Here is a 16,951-nt window from a genome sequence, read left to right on the forward strand (position 1 = left end):
GGGAAGGTGGACTCATCTCTTAAAAATATAGGGCTAGACTTTTATCAGGCTCAAAATATCTTTAGTTGATGAAATCAAGGGGTCTGATCCCCTAACCTACTGGCATTAAACAAATACTTGTTTTTCATCATTGCCCTTACTCTGCCTGCCCTACAAAGGCGACACAAAGGAATGACAGGAACATTTGCAAACAAACACTGCAAATATTATGTGTGGGTTTGTAAACACAAGCAGTGATTCAGCCCTAAGTGACAACAGATTGCAGCAGGCACTCAGGCCTTCAATTATTAACTAAAGAGGCTGGGCTGGCCCAAAGTCTTCCCTCTGCGATGGGTGAGGCAAAGAGGGGGCATTTCACCGAGTGTGCAGGGTCGGGCTGATGGGAAGGCAGAGTGGTGGCCCTCATCTCCCACCATCAGCAGGCAGAGCAGATGTAAGGGTGCAGTGTGGGTTTCTGGGTTATGTGGGCTTTGCTGCCAGGGTGGTGGGAAGAGACTTGAGGATGTCCCCACCATGATGGTTCTCCTCACTCTCCCTTAGGAGGAAGCTGGATCCAAACCCACATGTCGTTTCCACCTGAGATGCCCCAGAGTGTCCTACCCTGCTGCTCCAGAAAGACCTCCAGAAAGCTGTGTGCACCCTCTGCTTCTGTGCCACATCTCAGATACCCCATAGTATCCAGGTAGAATGAGATGGTGGGGTGAATCCCATTTTACAGCCTGGTTTTGAGGCTGGAGGTCAGCAGCATTACAGCCCCTGCCTTCAGCACACTTGAGAAGCAAAACTGAAGTGTAGGAGAAGCAAACCACATGGAGGGCTGCTGGCTCTGCTGCCTGGTGTCACTGCCTCTCCCATCCTGGCTCGCCTTTGTGCTCCTGTGTTCATGCACCAAAGGGGGAGCTGAGGAGAGCAGACACCAAAAGATCCCTCAGCCACCTTCTTTCTCAGTGTGATACTGCCACCAAAAAGCTGCATCAGAATTAGTCCCTGAAAGCCTCAGTGGGAACTAGGTAAAAAAGGGGGGTACGGGGGGCTCTTGGGAACAGAAAAAAAGCAGAGACGGGGTCTTGTGAGCTGTCTGCATCCACACTGCTCTACACAGAAAGACATCTTTCCCTCTTTCTTCCCATGTGTTGTTGTTGTTTTTATTTTATTTTTTTCATTTCATTTTACTATATTTTTAGCTTGCTTGATAAGTACAACCTTCAAAGTGCTGACATGGGAGTGAAAAAAAAAAAGAAATGAGAGAGCTGGCTTTACTGGTGGCAGTAGGAATTGCAGCCCCTCCAGCATCCCAAAGGCTCCTGTCCATAAGGTCTGTTCAGACATTGGGCTCACAGGTGAGCAGCAGAGGACAGAGACATGCTTCAGACCTAACTACAGGAGGCCTGTCTGTGAGAGCAGGTGGCCTCAGAGCCGTGATGGAGCTGCATCTAGTGTAGAGTTGAGTGTTGGAGCTGTGAGTGAGTTTACAGTGTTACAATGGAGGTTTAAGCCAGAAAAAAAGGAAAGTGCCTGTAGTAACACACCCAAGTAGTGAGCTCCTAGACTGGTCATTAATTAAAACCTGGAGACTGGGTAAATTACTGTAATAGGAATGTTATTTAATGAAGGGGGTGTGTGCTCTAGAGGAAGAGTGAGTCTCCCAGAACCTGACATCATTCCTGCATTTTCATGTATCTGGAAGGAATTTCTCCCTATACACACACCCATGATTTTTTTTTTTGTCCGCGATATTCATCACCAGGTAATCCTGTTGACTGTAACAGAGAGTCACCTGGAATGAATTTGCCCGTGCCTTGGAAGAATATATTGTGCGTGGGTCCTGCATACATTATTTAAATGGCAGTACTAAGAAAACAGAATGAAATGTATTCATCAGCCTGACTGCCAGAGGTGTTGCACACCTGCAGGTCCCATTTAAGCCCAGTGGAAAGTGGAGGCTGAGGCATCTCCTCTTTTGCGTTCTGAGGACTGAATAATTTATCGGGAGGTTATTGAAGGTTTTTAATGGTGCAGTCAAGTCATTATAATGCAAAAAGCTACAAAATCAAATTCAGAACAATGAAAGCATCAGTTCATTAATGGAACAGTTCCAGCCATCTGGCATTCATATGTTCTGTGCTGGGGCTGCTCTTGTGCAGACATAAATGACACAATCTTACCTTCAAGCAAGAGCTTTCATTAACTGAATATATCCAAATTCTTTACAGTTCAGCTAATATTACAGGTTCTGTCCTGTGGTCCTGTGTTTTTTGTTTGTTTGTTTGTTGTGTTTTGTTTTGTTTTGTTTTGCGGGGGAAGTGAACTTATTTATTCATTCATTTATTTTGTTCAGCTACTGCTTCAATCCTAAGCCACATCTCCTTTGGGGATGTGTGTTCCCAATCTCCCTGTCGGCAAAGCATCTTTTGGAAAACTTTTAGTGGTTCTTGGTGCCAGAGCTCTGGAAGAAAGAGCAGAGGAAAACTGTATTTCAAGTGAAAATAATAACACTGATTATAAATTACTGCTGCTCCAAGTGAAAGCGATTCTAATGTAGGACTGATTTTCTCATTTGTCATTATTTAACTTTTTCAAATGAAACCTTCAGCAGCTCTTCAGGGATCTGACATTTAAGCAGACCAAACCGATGCACAAGGGTATATACAGTACAGAGGCATCCACCAGACTATTCCAAGTGTTTATTTATTAACCCACCGTTTTATTAGGAGTATAGTGTTCAGCTTACTAGCGGCAAAATATCATTCAGTTCCTGGTGAAAGGTCAGAGAGGAATAAATCATGCATTCTGGATGCTGCCTGTGTTAGCTAAGGATGTCCATGGGGAAGGACTCTACATCAGCTGCATCTCACACCTGCAGCCAAAGGAGTGGCTGCATTAGGGGTGTCGAAGCAGTGCAACCCTCCAGATCCTGCTGTACTTGCTGAGGCTAAAGCTCTTGGTTGTCTCCTTGCATCCTCACAAAAAAGGCGATTTCAGTCCTTCCGTGGCAGACCTGGGCCCTGTGCTTGACAAATGAGAGCAACAGTCACCCTCCAGTTTTCCCCAACTGCCCCAAAACCCAACATTCCTAGTAAAGTTAACAAAATGCTAATAGGGTTTCAGTGTCCTGGCAGCTACGTGGGCTATTCAGCATCTTGTATAAATGCACATCCTCCCCAAAACAGGGGCAGTGACAACAGGCTGGTTACACCTGCAACCAAGAAAGGCAGATGCCACATTGGGCTCTTCAGCAATGGCAGACACCTTGGCCCCAACAAAGCCAGCATCCCACACTCCACACAGCCACTGGATCTTGCGCACTCCAGTACTTGATGCTATGTGGCTCAAAAGATTATTAACTGCAATGCTGAGGATCACGGTCCTATGTAAGTTACCATCGGATTATCCAGTAACATGTCGAGCTTCTTTGCATATCTGACAATAACTTTCTCAAAGCGTTTTACAAACCCCATTGCAATCATCTGTATTGGGTTTACGTGGCAAGGTTTTGGTAACAGGAGGGACTGCAGGGCTGGCCTCTGTGAGCAGAGCCCAGCAGCTGCCCCATGTCAGTGCAGAGCCAGCTCCAGCTGCTCCAAAAGGGACCCGCTGCTGGCCAGAGCCGAGCCACGAGCCATGAGCCGACTGCTGGGTGGGCCTCTGAGGGAGCAGAGTTAAGGAAGGGAAAGAAGTGCTGGGCAACAGCAGCTGGGAGAGAGGGGTGAGAGCCAGCCCTGCAGCCCCCAAGGGCAGTGCAGCAGGAGGGCAGGAGGTGCTCCAGGCACGCAGCACAGTAGTTCCCCTGCAGGCCTGTGGAGAGGCCCCTGGTGGAGCAGGCTGTCCCCCTGCAGCCCATGGGTCCCACATGGAGCAGATCTCCATGCTGCAGCCCATGGAGGAGCCCCCGGTGGAGCAGGTGGATGTGGCCTGGAGGAGGCTGCGGCCCATGGAGAGCCCCCGCAGGAGCAGGCCCCGGGCCGGAGCTGCAGCCCGTGGAGAGGAGCCCACGCAGGAGCAGGGGGTCTGGGGGGAGCTGCCGCCCACCCGTGGGGGACCCGTGCTGGAGCAGTTTGCTCCTGGGGGATGGATGGACCCCGTGGTACGGAGCCGTGTGGGAGCAGTTCCTGAAGAGCTGCTGCCAGTGGGCAGCCCCCACAGGCTCAGTTCGGGAAGGACGGCATCCCGTGGGAGGGACCCCACGTGCAGCAGGGGCAGGGAGTGACCGAGAAGGAGTGGTGGAGATGAAGAATCCCCCATTACCTGTTCCCCTGCACAATTTGGAGATGAAGTAGAAGAGGGTGGATGCAGGGGAAGGTGTTCGTATTTTGCTTTTAGTTTATCACTGTTCCAGCTAGTTAGTAGGTAATTTATTAGTATTATTATTAATTATTTTATTATATTTATATATTATATATATTATATTTATATATATATATTATTTTAATTAGTATTATTATTAATTATTTTATTATATATTATATTATATTTATTATATTATTATTAATTAGTATTATTAATAATTAATTAGTATTATTAATAATAATTAATAAACTAGTTAGTTAGGTAATTAATTACATTAATCTCCCTATGCTGAGTCTGTTTTGCCCATCATGATTATTGTTGAGTGATCTCCCTGTCCTTATCTCAACTCGTGAGCCTTTTTTTTTTTTTTTTTTTCTTTCCAGCATAATTTTTTCTCCCCCTCTTCTTTTAAGGAGGGGGAGTGAGAGAGCGGTTGTGGTGCAGTGCAGCTGCCCAGCAAGGTAAAACCACCACATCATCTCAGTGCAACATGGATGGTGCAAGAGCCAGGGCAAACAGAGTCAACACACTGGTCACCCGGACAGATGCTGCTCTCCTGTCTGGCACAAGGCTGCTCCAAATATCCTGACGTGGCCCAGATCTTGTCACGGAGATGGTAGGGCACAACCATCCAGGATGGGCATGGGCAGAAAGTCTTTTCCCAAAGGCAAGGCCTGGCTTCCAGGCATGGTAGAGTCATGTTAGCATTCCAGCAACCAGCTACGGTGCAGGAGAACCAGGATGAGCTCTAGGCTGAGGAGCATGAGCCACGGAGAGAGAGAATTTGCATGGAAAAAGCAGCTCTTTGACTTGAGAGCTCTCCAGGTTTCAGAGTCTATGGCTCATAGGATGCTGCACACAGCATCTCTAAGTACATAGCAGGAGGCTGGATGAGATTGAACCTGGGCAGAAGAACTACAATGACACAAAGATGATGTGGCTTTGGGGATAGTGTTATTTTCTGCATGACTTTTGATCCATCTGAAGGTGCTCAGGCAAGCAGTATACTTTCCAGCCATGGGATAATGTTGCTATTTGCTCAAACTTCTCTGCACCTGGCTCCAAACAGATACCTCCAATGTGAGCACTGGAGTTCTGGTATTACAGATATAACAAATAAGTAAAATTTCAAACTCTAGAGAGCACTTTCTTCTGCCTGCATTGCTGTCGCTGCTCTTCATAACATAACACATGCTTCAGCAATGCACTATGGACCGCAGTATTTTAGGAAACTGGAACATTTTTAAAAGCTGCTTGCTTATAAGGCCATTTCATCTGATCAACAGAAAGTGTATGTTGAAAATATTTTTCAAGTTCTCCAGTCATTCCTATCTCAGAGACAGTGATGTTCACCATTTCTTTATTCGCTAAGATACTAACAATTGCCTTCTCATCTAATGCTTCCTTCAAAACACCCACTGCACTAAAAGATGTAGATGAAGTGCAACACACTCCCAATCTGAAATGAAATATCCATCATTAAAAGAACTCCACAGTACGCTGCACATAGAAGTGCCAGAGTGAAGAGACATCTTAACTGTAAATTCCCTGAATTTTTATTTTTTAATTAAAAACACCAGAGGTACTTTCCAGGCCCAGACTAAAGAGGAATGAGATGTCTAACTTTTCTGGAACTGCATGAGTAATCTTGCAGACACTCAGCTTCAAACTGTATGAACACTGAGAATTAAATGTAAATATATCAATATGTGTACATGCTAAGCATATTTATGATTTGAATCGATTCACAAAACCAAGCACATGGAACTTATGTGGTTTGTTCTGGAAACAGACGTTTTTTCCAGACTGAAGGATGTGAAAACTACTTCCCTATCTAATGTGATTCAGTACATCTGTATGTGATTACAGAAACACGTTACAGGCTGCAGAGCAGCATAGCCAAGTCTCATAGAAGTTACATTCATTAAACTCTGCTGGACCATGTGATCTTCCCCGGACCTTCAATATTTGCCTGTTTCTAACCTTACTGAAGTTCCCCTGTATTTTCTAGTCAGAGAAAGAATGGAGAACTGAGATTTAATTAATCATGTTAGCCCTTAAAAAATAACAAGCCACTGTTTCAGGGACGTCTGAAGCTACTAACAGAAATCAAAGGAACTTGCGAGCTATTGTAGCTTAAAGTATATAATTTCACCACTTCTATGGACTAAGAAATGCTTTTTTTTTTTTTTAAGTGTATGTCATCATTTTGCCATCACATAATTCCATCTCATGCATAGAGCAGCATTTTCCTACAAACACAGCTAAGACTGCTATTTTCCTTCAGGCGTCAGTAACTTCGAGTCACTGCCGAGAAGGTCTTGACTATCAAAGCCATACTGTAACCATCCTAGGTGAGACACTGTTTTTATGGAGTTAAGTGCTGGTAACTCCCGATTCACAGATGCTGTAGCTCTTCCCACAAAATGCCTTCCTACCTGCACCATCCCAGTGAAACATGCTCCTGCATGCTCAGAGGTGGTTGGTCTCACCATCGACATGTGAGCCCTGTCAGGTCATTCCTCGCTTGAAGCTTTGATAATTTGTGTTAATTTTGGTTGTTGTAGGGGCATCTGGGCAACTGAATGAGCATGGGACAGGAACTGTGGACATGTGCAGGCAGTTCCTGGTCCACAAAGCCAAGGAAAATCCTTTTTCCAATGAAGCTACGTATGGAAAGCATATTGCTACAGAACTGGAGGAATCACTTTTACTCTCTGAAGACCTGCTTTTCAAACAGTAGGTCATGCAGACGACTCCAATTCTGCCCTAAGGTCAGGACACCTGTCTAATTTAACCATACTGTTTTAAGTATGCAGTTGTCCAGACTGGATGCAGCCTGTGCATAGATGGGAAGCTATCCAGAACTTTGTGGTCCTTAGTATATGGATGCTAAACCAGGTATTACAGCTTGTGACAGTACATCCATCTTGGCCTCATCTGCAAACACTTGATAGCTTGCTTTGAGCACAAAAGAAACCAAACCTTTTGCCAAATTAATGGCTTGCTGAATGCTTTACAAGTCCTTTGAGCATGCTGAATACCAATCTCTGTGCTAAAGCACAGTGCTGAGAACAGAATAAAGTCCGGGATTGTGTGGGGCATAAACATGTCTTTTTGAAATATACACACATGCCCGTTGTCGATACACAGACATGCATTCAACTCTTTCCTGAAGGGAAAAAGCTCCCAGTCAGCCATGACAGCAAGAGATCTGGTCATGCTGACACCCAAGACCCGTCAGAAAGTGTTGAGGACAGTGTCATCGCTGTGTTGATGGTGCACAAGCAAAGATCTGCCTTCAGGATAGCTACCTCTGCTGGTTTCTGGTTCCTTGAGAAACACAAGAAAGAGTGCTTTAAATGGGCTTGGTCTTTCATTATAGGCTTTTGTACTGCTGGAGGCACTGCCGCCGTGTTTAGCTGTAAGTAATCTCTCTAGAAATCTCTCTACAGCATGTAGAAACACCTAGCCATGTCAGCCACTAAGCACTGAAACTTTGCACCAGATGCGTGCACATGCAGAAGCGGCCTCTAGATGCTACTGCAATCCAACTAAATCGGAGGTTACCGGACAACAAAAACTCGCGGTGACAAAAAAAAAAAAAAAAAAAGTAAAAAGTAAAAAGAAGTCATCTGAACCTGTTTTTGCATAATGAAATGACTCCCCTAAGCCTGGATAAAGCACTCGCTGTGCAACCCTGCCCCTTCCCAGCTGCTGGCGTTTGGTGAACCTACGGACCGATCCCTGCAAACTCCTGCCGCCGACATCTCCCGGAGGTCCGGGCGCTTTCGCAGAGGCAGCAACTCTGTCGCTCCAGCTGCGTACCGCTTCAAAGCTGCTTTTTCCCCGAAAAACCCTTGCAGTAGGTCCTCTCCTCCCCCGGCACCGTGCGGAGACCGGCGGGGGGCTTCGGGGGCGCACCTGGCCCCCGCCCGGCGAGGCGGGCGGAGCGGGGGAGGAGGGAGCCCGTCCCGTCCCGTCCCTCCCACTCCCTCCTCCTCCTCCTCCTCCTCCTCCTCCTCCTCCTCCTCTCCTCCTCCTCCTCCTCCTCCTCCTCCTCCTCCTCCCTCCCTGCGCGCCGGCGGCGGCGGCGGAGCCGCGCTCCCTCCATCCGCGCCCGCGGAGCCCCGCGCAGCCCCCGCAGGTAAGCGCACCCCGGACCCTGGAAGGGTGCCCGGCTCGCCTCTCCCCGGGGTCTCCGAGCCCACTGCTACCCCCTTTCCCTGCCGGGTTCCCGGTTTCTGAGAGTGGTTTTGAAGTCCCGTGGGTGTGCGGTGATGCCCGGCGCGGTGCGAGGAGGAGGAGGAGGAGGAGGAAGAGGAGGAGGTGCGCCGGTTGGGTGTGGGCCTCAAGGGCTGTCCATACTGGGTCGGACCGCTGCTTCTGCCGGGCTAACGCCTGCGAGGTTGGCCTGGAATAAGGAATGGACACTTGTTTGATTAAGGGTCGCTAACAGTGCTGCCATTGTTCGATGACTTAGGGCCTGTCCTGATTTTCTTTTTTCTTTTTTTTTTTTTTTTTTTTTCCGTGAAGCCTCTTTGGGTTTAGTTATACCAAGCTGAGGCGAGAAAGAGTCCCAGTGTAAAAAAAAAAAAAATGGTTGCCACCTTTCTCTCCTGACTTCTTCACTTTGGACGATGAGCCCGCTAAAGTCAGGCAGAAGCTGCACTGCTGTGTCCGTGGTGCTGGCAAAGGTGCGGGACGGGGAGAGGATGAATGACGAGCACAAGGGTAGGGAGTACAGGAGAAAGACTGGGAGAGTGGAGAGCAGGAGGGAAGCTTTAGGACAAAAGCCGTTAGCAAACTAAAGTGAGAAGAGGGAGGTGGAACCAGAGGGACCAGCTTTGTTCCTCTCGCTCTTTTCTGCATGCTCTTTTCAGATAGCTCCGCAGTGGGAAAACCTGAAAAACCTTCCTCCTGTGAAAGCGTATGAAAAATCTTCTGTACAGCTCTTTAGCAGAAAAATGTTGGAATATCTAAACATTTTTTGTCTCGTGGAGCTCTCGTTGAAACAAGCTCACACCTCTCTGATTTCTCTTGCAGCTGAGTTGTCCATGAATAAATTAGAAGCTGCTCTAATCCCTAATCCCCACTTTTTTTTTCTTTCTTTTTTTTTTTTTTTTTAAGATCCGAGGCAAACTAGCTTGCAAGAGCCTCTGCAGGCATCCTGTGTTCCCAAAGAGTAGGGGAAGTGGGGTGGCTGCAGCCGCTGGCTCTAACAAAGTGTTGCTCCTGTATCTTTTCAAAGAAAGGCTCTTGCATGCTAGGTCCGGTTTGGTGCGCCGTACCATTTGGTCTGAAATGAGTCACTCTCAGGTCTGAGACTCATGTTTCAATTTGGCAGCCAGGACTGCGTGCCATGCAGCCTCGTTACTCCTGTGTTAGGATGGGTATAGTGTAGTATTAAAACAATATGTTCTGGCAATTCCAGCCACGGGCTGAGGCAGCACTCTGTCTGCATAAGCGTAACTGAACTTCTCTCCTGCAGCTTGCCAATACCGGCTGTAGGCATGTTGTGCATTTCTCCTTAAATGATACACGCTCAGACTTTGAAAGAAATTTTTGATACATCTCTCTTTTATTGTTGCTTTTATTAACTACTCAAAATCAGATGTTGTTCTTCTCCAGAAAAGATTGACACTGTCCCATCCTATGCAGTTGTACATATGCTGTGTTTTTTCTGGCTGCAAATTTGTTTCAGCTACAAATAACTGAGGAAATGTTATTTAGGAATACTGGGAAACTTTTGTGCTCAGCGTGGTGCTGCTCTTATCACTCCCTATTGCAGGTTGCACTGGTTAGACCCTTGGCTGCTGCAGTAAACCTTGTTCTGGGAAGTTATCTGTAATTGTGCTGGATGGAGTGGGAAAAATACTGACTGGTGTCTGCTTTCTTTCCCTCTCTTCAAAACAAATATTGAGAATGGAATGATTAAACAGCTTTTGAGACAAAACACGTGTGCAGTGCGAAACTAGACTGTGTACCCAGCTTTAATATGTGAACCTAATGTGTGAGTAACAGGCAATCCTGTCGCTGTGAGCAAAGGCACTTATGGCCACATGGCTTTCAACAATAGCTCTGGAAGAATGTGTTGTTAACTAAAATACAATTCCTTAACTACAAAGACATGGGATGAAATAAAAAAACAGTCTTTAAGTTGATCCCCTGGTAAGTGTCACAGTGATACTATGTGGGGAGCCCAGGGGTGCTGAGGGAAGCATTTTGCCCTGTAGCTGAAACTTAGGTAGCAGTTACGTAGGGTCAGCTTTTACATCTCTGTGATGAACCATTGATAACACTTTAATGAATGCTTAATTGCTTCTCTGTAGCCCCTCCGTACTGAGCTTGTTTTGTCCAGCATTCAGGGGTTTAAACTGAAAGGAGAGAATTTCTCCCAAGTATCTTTTGTCACTGGGGGACCACCATCATCCTACCTTTGGGTACACAGCAGCTTTGATTGTTGTTTCCCAGAGGTAAGCGGCCTCCATCGGGTATCTGAAGAGCTGGCTTTGAGCACCTCTAGGTGGTGACCTGCCAGCACTCACTGAACACTAGTACGGTGTCATTGCTGTGCGGTTGGCTGCTTTATTGTATGGCCACAGGTGAAACCAGTCACTGCCAAAATCCTGAGGTAGTTCTGTTGCTGGATGAGGAACTCTTTGTAACTGCTTTTCACAGTATTTGTGATGGTCCAAGGACACGCAGAATTAGGGAGTGGGAACAGACTGTACTGTCAGGCTGTTGTCCTTATCATTTCCAAAAACATTTTGGAATTTGATATGTTCATGGGAATTCTCCCTCTTCCCCCCCCCCCCCAAAAAAAAAAAAAAAGAAAGATGTGTGCAATTTAAGGAACACTTACAGTCAGTTTATATTCATCTAGATGAATGACTTCAACTGCAACTACAAACAGTGCTAGCAAAAAAGAAGCTGTTTTACTGAAAGGAGGATAGAACAAACAATATTTGATCCCTGCAGCATCTTTAGTTATTTGTGATTTAGTTATTTGTATGTAGTCTGCTATTTCACTGAGTCTTCCTTCACAGTAGGTTATATTCATTTTTTTTTGGCATTTTAATAGTAGGAAAAGAAAAGGAAATGAACAGACTGACTTCAAAAAGTAAACAGTGTGGTTGAAAAAGACAAAACAAACAAAAACAGAGGAGTTATCAAAAGGCAGCTGTAACAGATGGAAAAAAAAATTTGCACTCTCCTTTTTTTTTAATCTCATTTCCTTTAAGTTTGCTTCCCCTTCAGGTGAGGTACCCATTTGAGTTCTTACAGTTTAATGATAATTTGAGGAGAGAGCTCTGCCCAGTGCTCTCCAGAAAGACCTAATCACGAGTGACTCGTGGTGGTGATGGCTTGAAATGGTAGTGATTATGTGTTTGCAATTTTGCTTTTCCGTGCATCACAAGGTAATACTGCAGAAAGGTGACATGCCTCAGTGGTGCCCCTTTTGGGCTGAACTTAAACATTTCTCATTTTGTCTGCTTTCTAATAGTTAACTTCATCAATGGCCTATTGATGTCAATGATGAATCTGTGTCGAGATCAAACGGCTTTGGATCTGACCCAAGGCTGATGTGTCGCTCTGACAGAACTATGAAATTATTTCCAGGGCAGGGGAAAGCTCTGTCCAGGGAAGAAGAGATGCTCTTCTGTTTACATTTCAGGAGACTTGAATTTTGGTTTTCTTCATTTGTCTTTCAACCTCAATTGCTCTAAAACAAGTAGTAGCTTCTCCCATACATTCCCCTCTTTTCGCTGCTGTTCTGAAGGAAATTGAACATCTGAAGCAAGTCTGGTGCCTTATTTTGATTTTCAATAAGCCAGAGGAGAATTCTGAGAATGGTCTGTCAATGTATATCAAGAACTTATTGCTCTCACCCAATGCTGTTTTTTGACGTCCCATCACTCTTCCCAAGCAGATGAGCAGCATACCTGGTTTGCAAACCCTCAGTCATTGCTTGGCTGAAAGGTTGCACTCTAAGATTAATATATTTCTTTATCTTCAATGTTTGGTGCCTCTTACTCTTCAGAATGTATTTTCTGTTTGTTCAACGTTTAGCACTGGTAAGGAAAAGAGCCCATTTAGTGCCAGTTTAGGTAGCAAACACATGAGCCTATCCCATGTGTCCCCACTCCATGATCATTGCGTTTCTCCAGCAAGCTCTTGAAAGAGACGTTTTGAGGTGGTTCAGGCACTGTATTTCTGTATGGGGGAACAATAGCCATGCTCGGAGCAGTGCAAAGTCTTCAGCATTTCCTGACAGGCACAGCCTGGAGTGGTTTGTTAAACGCATTTTTCTGAGTCCTGCCTTCACGTCCGACTGGATCCAGCTCCTTTTTGACCCAGATAACGTCGGCAATTACGTGAGCTCACATAAACGGGAGAGTGCCGGTGCCTTTACCCCGGGGTAAAGAAGAATTTCTTCATAAAATGAACATTGTTCATCACATCATATATGTGGTGTTTTCGCCACAGGTGCCGCTTGTGAGAACTGCGCCGCATTTTTGTGCCGACTGGATTATTTTTGTTTAAAGTTACTTTAACTCGAGAGGCGTTGGAACTGCTTATTTTCTTTGGCTTCCACGTGGCATACCCCAGATAACATTTGGAGGTGCTTTCACCTTCTATTTAGAAATACAAAGGTGCCAAGTATGCGAGTCTAATATTGTCTTTCTGCTTTTGCTTCTGTGAATAACAAGCAAACCTCTCCAGAAGTCATTTTTCTAAACTGCTGGAAAAAGTGCTGATGAGTTTGGTGTCTGCATATGATGAAGTTCACCTCTGTGCAACACACCAGTATGAGGCCTGCACAACATTTCGCCTTTTCCTTAGGAATTTACATGCTGCAGTGACCCTCCGAGCAGGGTGAATTTCACAGGCACTCTCTAGACAGTACGCTGTTTCTTTGCCAGTTATAAAATGTATTGCATACTGTACTGCTTGCAGGAGCAAGCAAAAAAGCATTGGATTGGTATCAAAGGCAAAATCTTTTTGTACAAAATGCTGGAGATTTTTAGAGTGGTAAAAGTCTGGCAAAGGAAATGCATACTGTTTTTCATTGTAAGCCCCTCTCCCTCCTCCTCCCCCTCTTTTTAGGGAGTGTGTGTCAAATACAAAATGGTGCCAGCACATTATTTATGGGAGCAGTTTGCAGAAACTTTTTGTAGAAGTTATTTGGCCATTTGGGGATGATTGTTTTCAGCCTGGATGGAAAAATGTATGTATAACTAGGGCAGTATCCTCTTTTTTTCCTCCTTTTTTGTCATGAAAAAGCTATCTGCAGCTTTGTTTAAAAAATAAATAAATAAATAAAAAATAGTGAAACTCGTGCATTCCTTTGAAGGTGAGTGATTATTTAGGGCTTCTGGGCTTAGTATGAACTCCGGCAAAAACTTACAGATACCTGAGAAGTGAAGGAAGTGCTGTACAGGTCACATCCATTTTTTACGTGGTTGATTATGCTTTGGACAGGCATTTGCAGGAAAGGAGAAGGACCGCTGACCTCTCAGGAGTAACACCTACGTACCTTACAATTGTGGTCAGTGTCATTTGTCTGCTGTGATGGGATATTGGTAAAGGGTCCACAGCCAATGGATTTCACTGAATGTTTAGCTGTGGGTAATGCAATCTGTTTTCAGCCTGGACATTGGACCTACAGGATGGTGTCCTGAAGCCTCTGGGCTGCTGCTGGTGGTCGCAGGAGAGAGACAGTGCAGCTGTAGTGAGTGCTTCCATCAACTGTACAGCTAGTAGAAGTAAGTTGTGTGCACTAGATGCCTGTTTGTGTAGCTGGTGTTCCCATGCATCCTGTGACAGGTATGTTTCTAGCAATTCCCTGGAGAGATTGGGTCTGTAGGTTTACAAGGTATGTACAGTTGTGAGGTGAGCTGCAGTGGAAAGGTGTTGCTTTGATGTGATAATGAAGCTGTAATGTAGGATGTAGAGGGACAATCTGACTACGTTGCCTCAGGTTATGCTTTAGGATTAAACATTTTAGTACATATCTGTAGTTGCCTTGTAGCTTTAAAAATATAAAACTAATTATTGAAGCACAAAGGCACTTGGGAAACTGGTAGAGGAGTGTACAACAAACCAGAAGAGGTTCAGACTGAAGACAATAAGCCTGTAAGTCCCAGAGAAAGGCGTTGCACAGTAAATTCCATACTAATACCCCGTTGCAAGTGAATATTGCACTTGGAAGAAGACATCTTTGCAAATGTGTACACAGCTCTGCTGACAAGTCAGATTGATGGGTTTCTGGCAAATTACTGGTACAAGACAATATCTTGAAGTTTTCTGGGTCCACATCGAGAATGCCCCAGGGCATTCCTATCTTGTCAGGAGGTACCAGACCAAGGTACAGAAGCACGTTGTACTCTGTGCCACAGTAACACCTGGGACCTACTGGGAGTCACATTTAAATGTGTGTGTACCATAACATCATTCAGATTCCGTCAAGGAGGGAAGCCTTGGCTTTCAGTGAGGGATTATTGGGACAGTCATCTGTTTCTGTCCATGCGTCAAGTTCAGGATGATGCTAAAATATGGTTTGAAAAATTCCCTCACTTACTGCTACACTCTTGCAGACACAAGGCCAGTACTCCAACACAGTCTGTGCTCCTTGTGCCTTGTCAAGGAAGCTGGATTTGCTTACCATTTTGCTCAGATGTTGCAGCAGGGTAACTAAATGATAGTCGATGTTTGGATAGGTATACAGCATTCAAGGAATACCATTGTAAATGTGATGTGTTGTACTTTAAAGATACCTCTGTAATTGTCTGTGGAGCTCAGTGGTCTCTGCTTGTGCTTGCAGTTCCTCCCAAAATGCTGCAGCCAGGCTGCCCTGGGCCTACACTGAGCACAGTCTGGGCTTTGAGAGCTGCGCCTATGTGGCTGGCTACAGGTCAAGTTCATTTTGCTCCTCTTTGGATGGAACTCATAAAAACTGCACCTGAGAACAGAGCATATCCCCTTACAGAAAATATGCAAACTGGAAATGACTTTTCCAAGTCAATCTGTTTGCTGCCGTCAAGTTCCTTATTTATAGCCGTTGTAGCATCCGATTTCACATGTCCCATGCAACTGAGACTGCAAGGTGACTGAAACTGCAGGATATTGCTGTGATCAAAGCAATTCAGGTAATTAGTGAATAGGCTTAAAACAGGTCTGTAGAAACTTTGCATTTTTGCAAACAGCTGATAGGAATAGCACAGCTCGTTGCCTGGTTCTCCAAGAAGGACAATGTGTTTCTGTTCCTTGCTTAAGTTTCATAAGCAAAAGCATCCTAAGAGGCTCAGCCTAGAGAAAAACATGCGGGGAGAGCCGTGCAAGCTGATGACAGCCTGATGACAGGAGGGAGCCATGTGATGGTTGAACACACAGAAATGCCTTAAAACTGAGATGCTTCGACAAACATTTCTGCTGCGGCCCTGCGTGTTTGCATCTTCAGTGTCTCATCCATGTAGTTTCTTGTGAACAGAAACCAAGTTGCCCAGATTTTTGTGACAAATTTCTGATCAAGAGACTTTGTTAAGTCATGTCTATTTTTTTCTGAGTGCTCCACAAGGACTGAAGAAAGGGGCTCTGAGCGTGATCATTTTGGGAAAGCAATTGCTTTTTGGCACCACAGCATCTGTGCTTCAGCATCGGCAGGCACGTGGGAAGGGAGGGAGAGAAAATACCGTCCTTCTCAGGGCTGCCAAGGCAGGCGGCGTGTCTCAGTCAGCAGCGGGCCCCGGCGTGATGCTGCCATGCCTCCAGCTCCCACAGCTCTGCCAGAAGCCATCCCTGCCCCATATCCTCCTCCATCACTTCTGCTTGAGGTTTGATCTGAATTCCCGCTCCGTAACTGTGCAGAAGGGACTCTTCACTGGTGTGAGCTGCGTCTCCACTAGAGGGTGGTGCCAGTATAGCTATACTAGGAAACTTTGAGGATTTGCTGAGTTACACTGCTGAAAGCTTCCCGGCAGGCGTGGTTGGTTGTCTGCTGGGGTGAGTAGAGCATCCTTGGAGGCAGAGCTACTGCGGGACCCAGCAGAGGCCATCCTCAGGGGCTGGCCGAGCAACAAGCACTGGATTTCTCCAAAACAGTGTTGATTCAGCCGGTGCACTGTCATGCACGTTTGCAAAAGTTTGGCCAACCTCGAGCAGGCTGCTGAGCCCCGGGAGAGATGGATCATCATCAGTGGGCTCAGTCCTTCAGCTTCACTCTCATGGACAAGCTGGCTGCCTTTCTGGGATGCCCAAAAAGTCTAGTGGGTGGGTGGATGGCAGCATGCTCCCCTTGTGTGGCCAAAATCCCTTGGACTCCTTAGTTTACGTGTACAATCACAAAAAGAATCGCAGTGGTTCCCTAGGAATGCTTCATTGTTCATGCTTCTGTTGTAAAGAGGCTTTGGAGTGTGTGTGTGCACTTGAGTGTTTGTGCCTGTGGTAAAGTTAGGTCCAAGGAGAACATTTGAGGAAAACTATTTAATGCTGTTTTGTCTTTTTTTATTATTTTTTCTTTTCTTTTTTATAATAATCAATTGTTCTTCAGTTGCATCCTTCTTTGACTGAACCACGTTTTCCCTTTCTTTGCTCTTTAAAAGATGTGCAGAAGCAGTGCATCTGAAAAGAAGTAGGAGAGACACTAGCTAGTCTTCGGACA

At 45.6% G+C, this 16,951-nt stretch overlaps 1 protein-coding gene across 2 annotated transcripts in view; it reads left to right on the forward strand.

Moving 5' to 3' along the window:
* The first annotated feature begins 8,338 nt into the window (after positions 1 to 8,338).
* LPAR1 (lysophosphatidic acid receptor 1) overlaps positions 8,339 to 16,951 on the forward strand; it is a 69,751-nt gene continuing 61,138 nt past the window's right edge. For both annotated transcript variants that reach the window (XM_035564556.2, XM_035564560.2), the window contains exon 1: positions 8,339 to 8,434. The gene's annotated coding sequence lies outside the window, so the exon portion shown is untranslated. The remainder of the gene's footprint in view (positions 8,435 to 16,951) is intronic.

Source organism: Cygnus atratus, chromosome Z, assembly GCF_013377495.2.
Source record: "Cygnus atratus isolate AKBS03 ecotype Queensland, Australia chromosome Z, CAtr_DNAZoo_HiC_assembly, whole genome shotgun sequence".
In the NCBI taxonomy this organism is placed as follows: domain Eukaryota; kingdom Metazoa; phylum Chordata; class Aves; order Anseriformes; family Anatidae; genus Cygnus; species Cygnus atratus.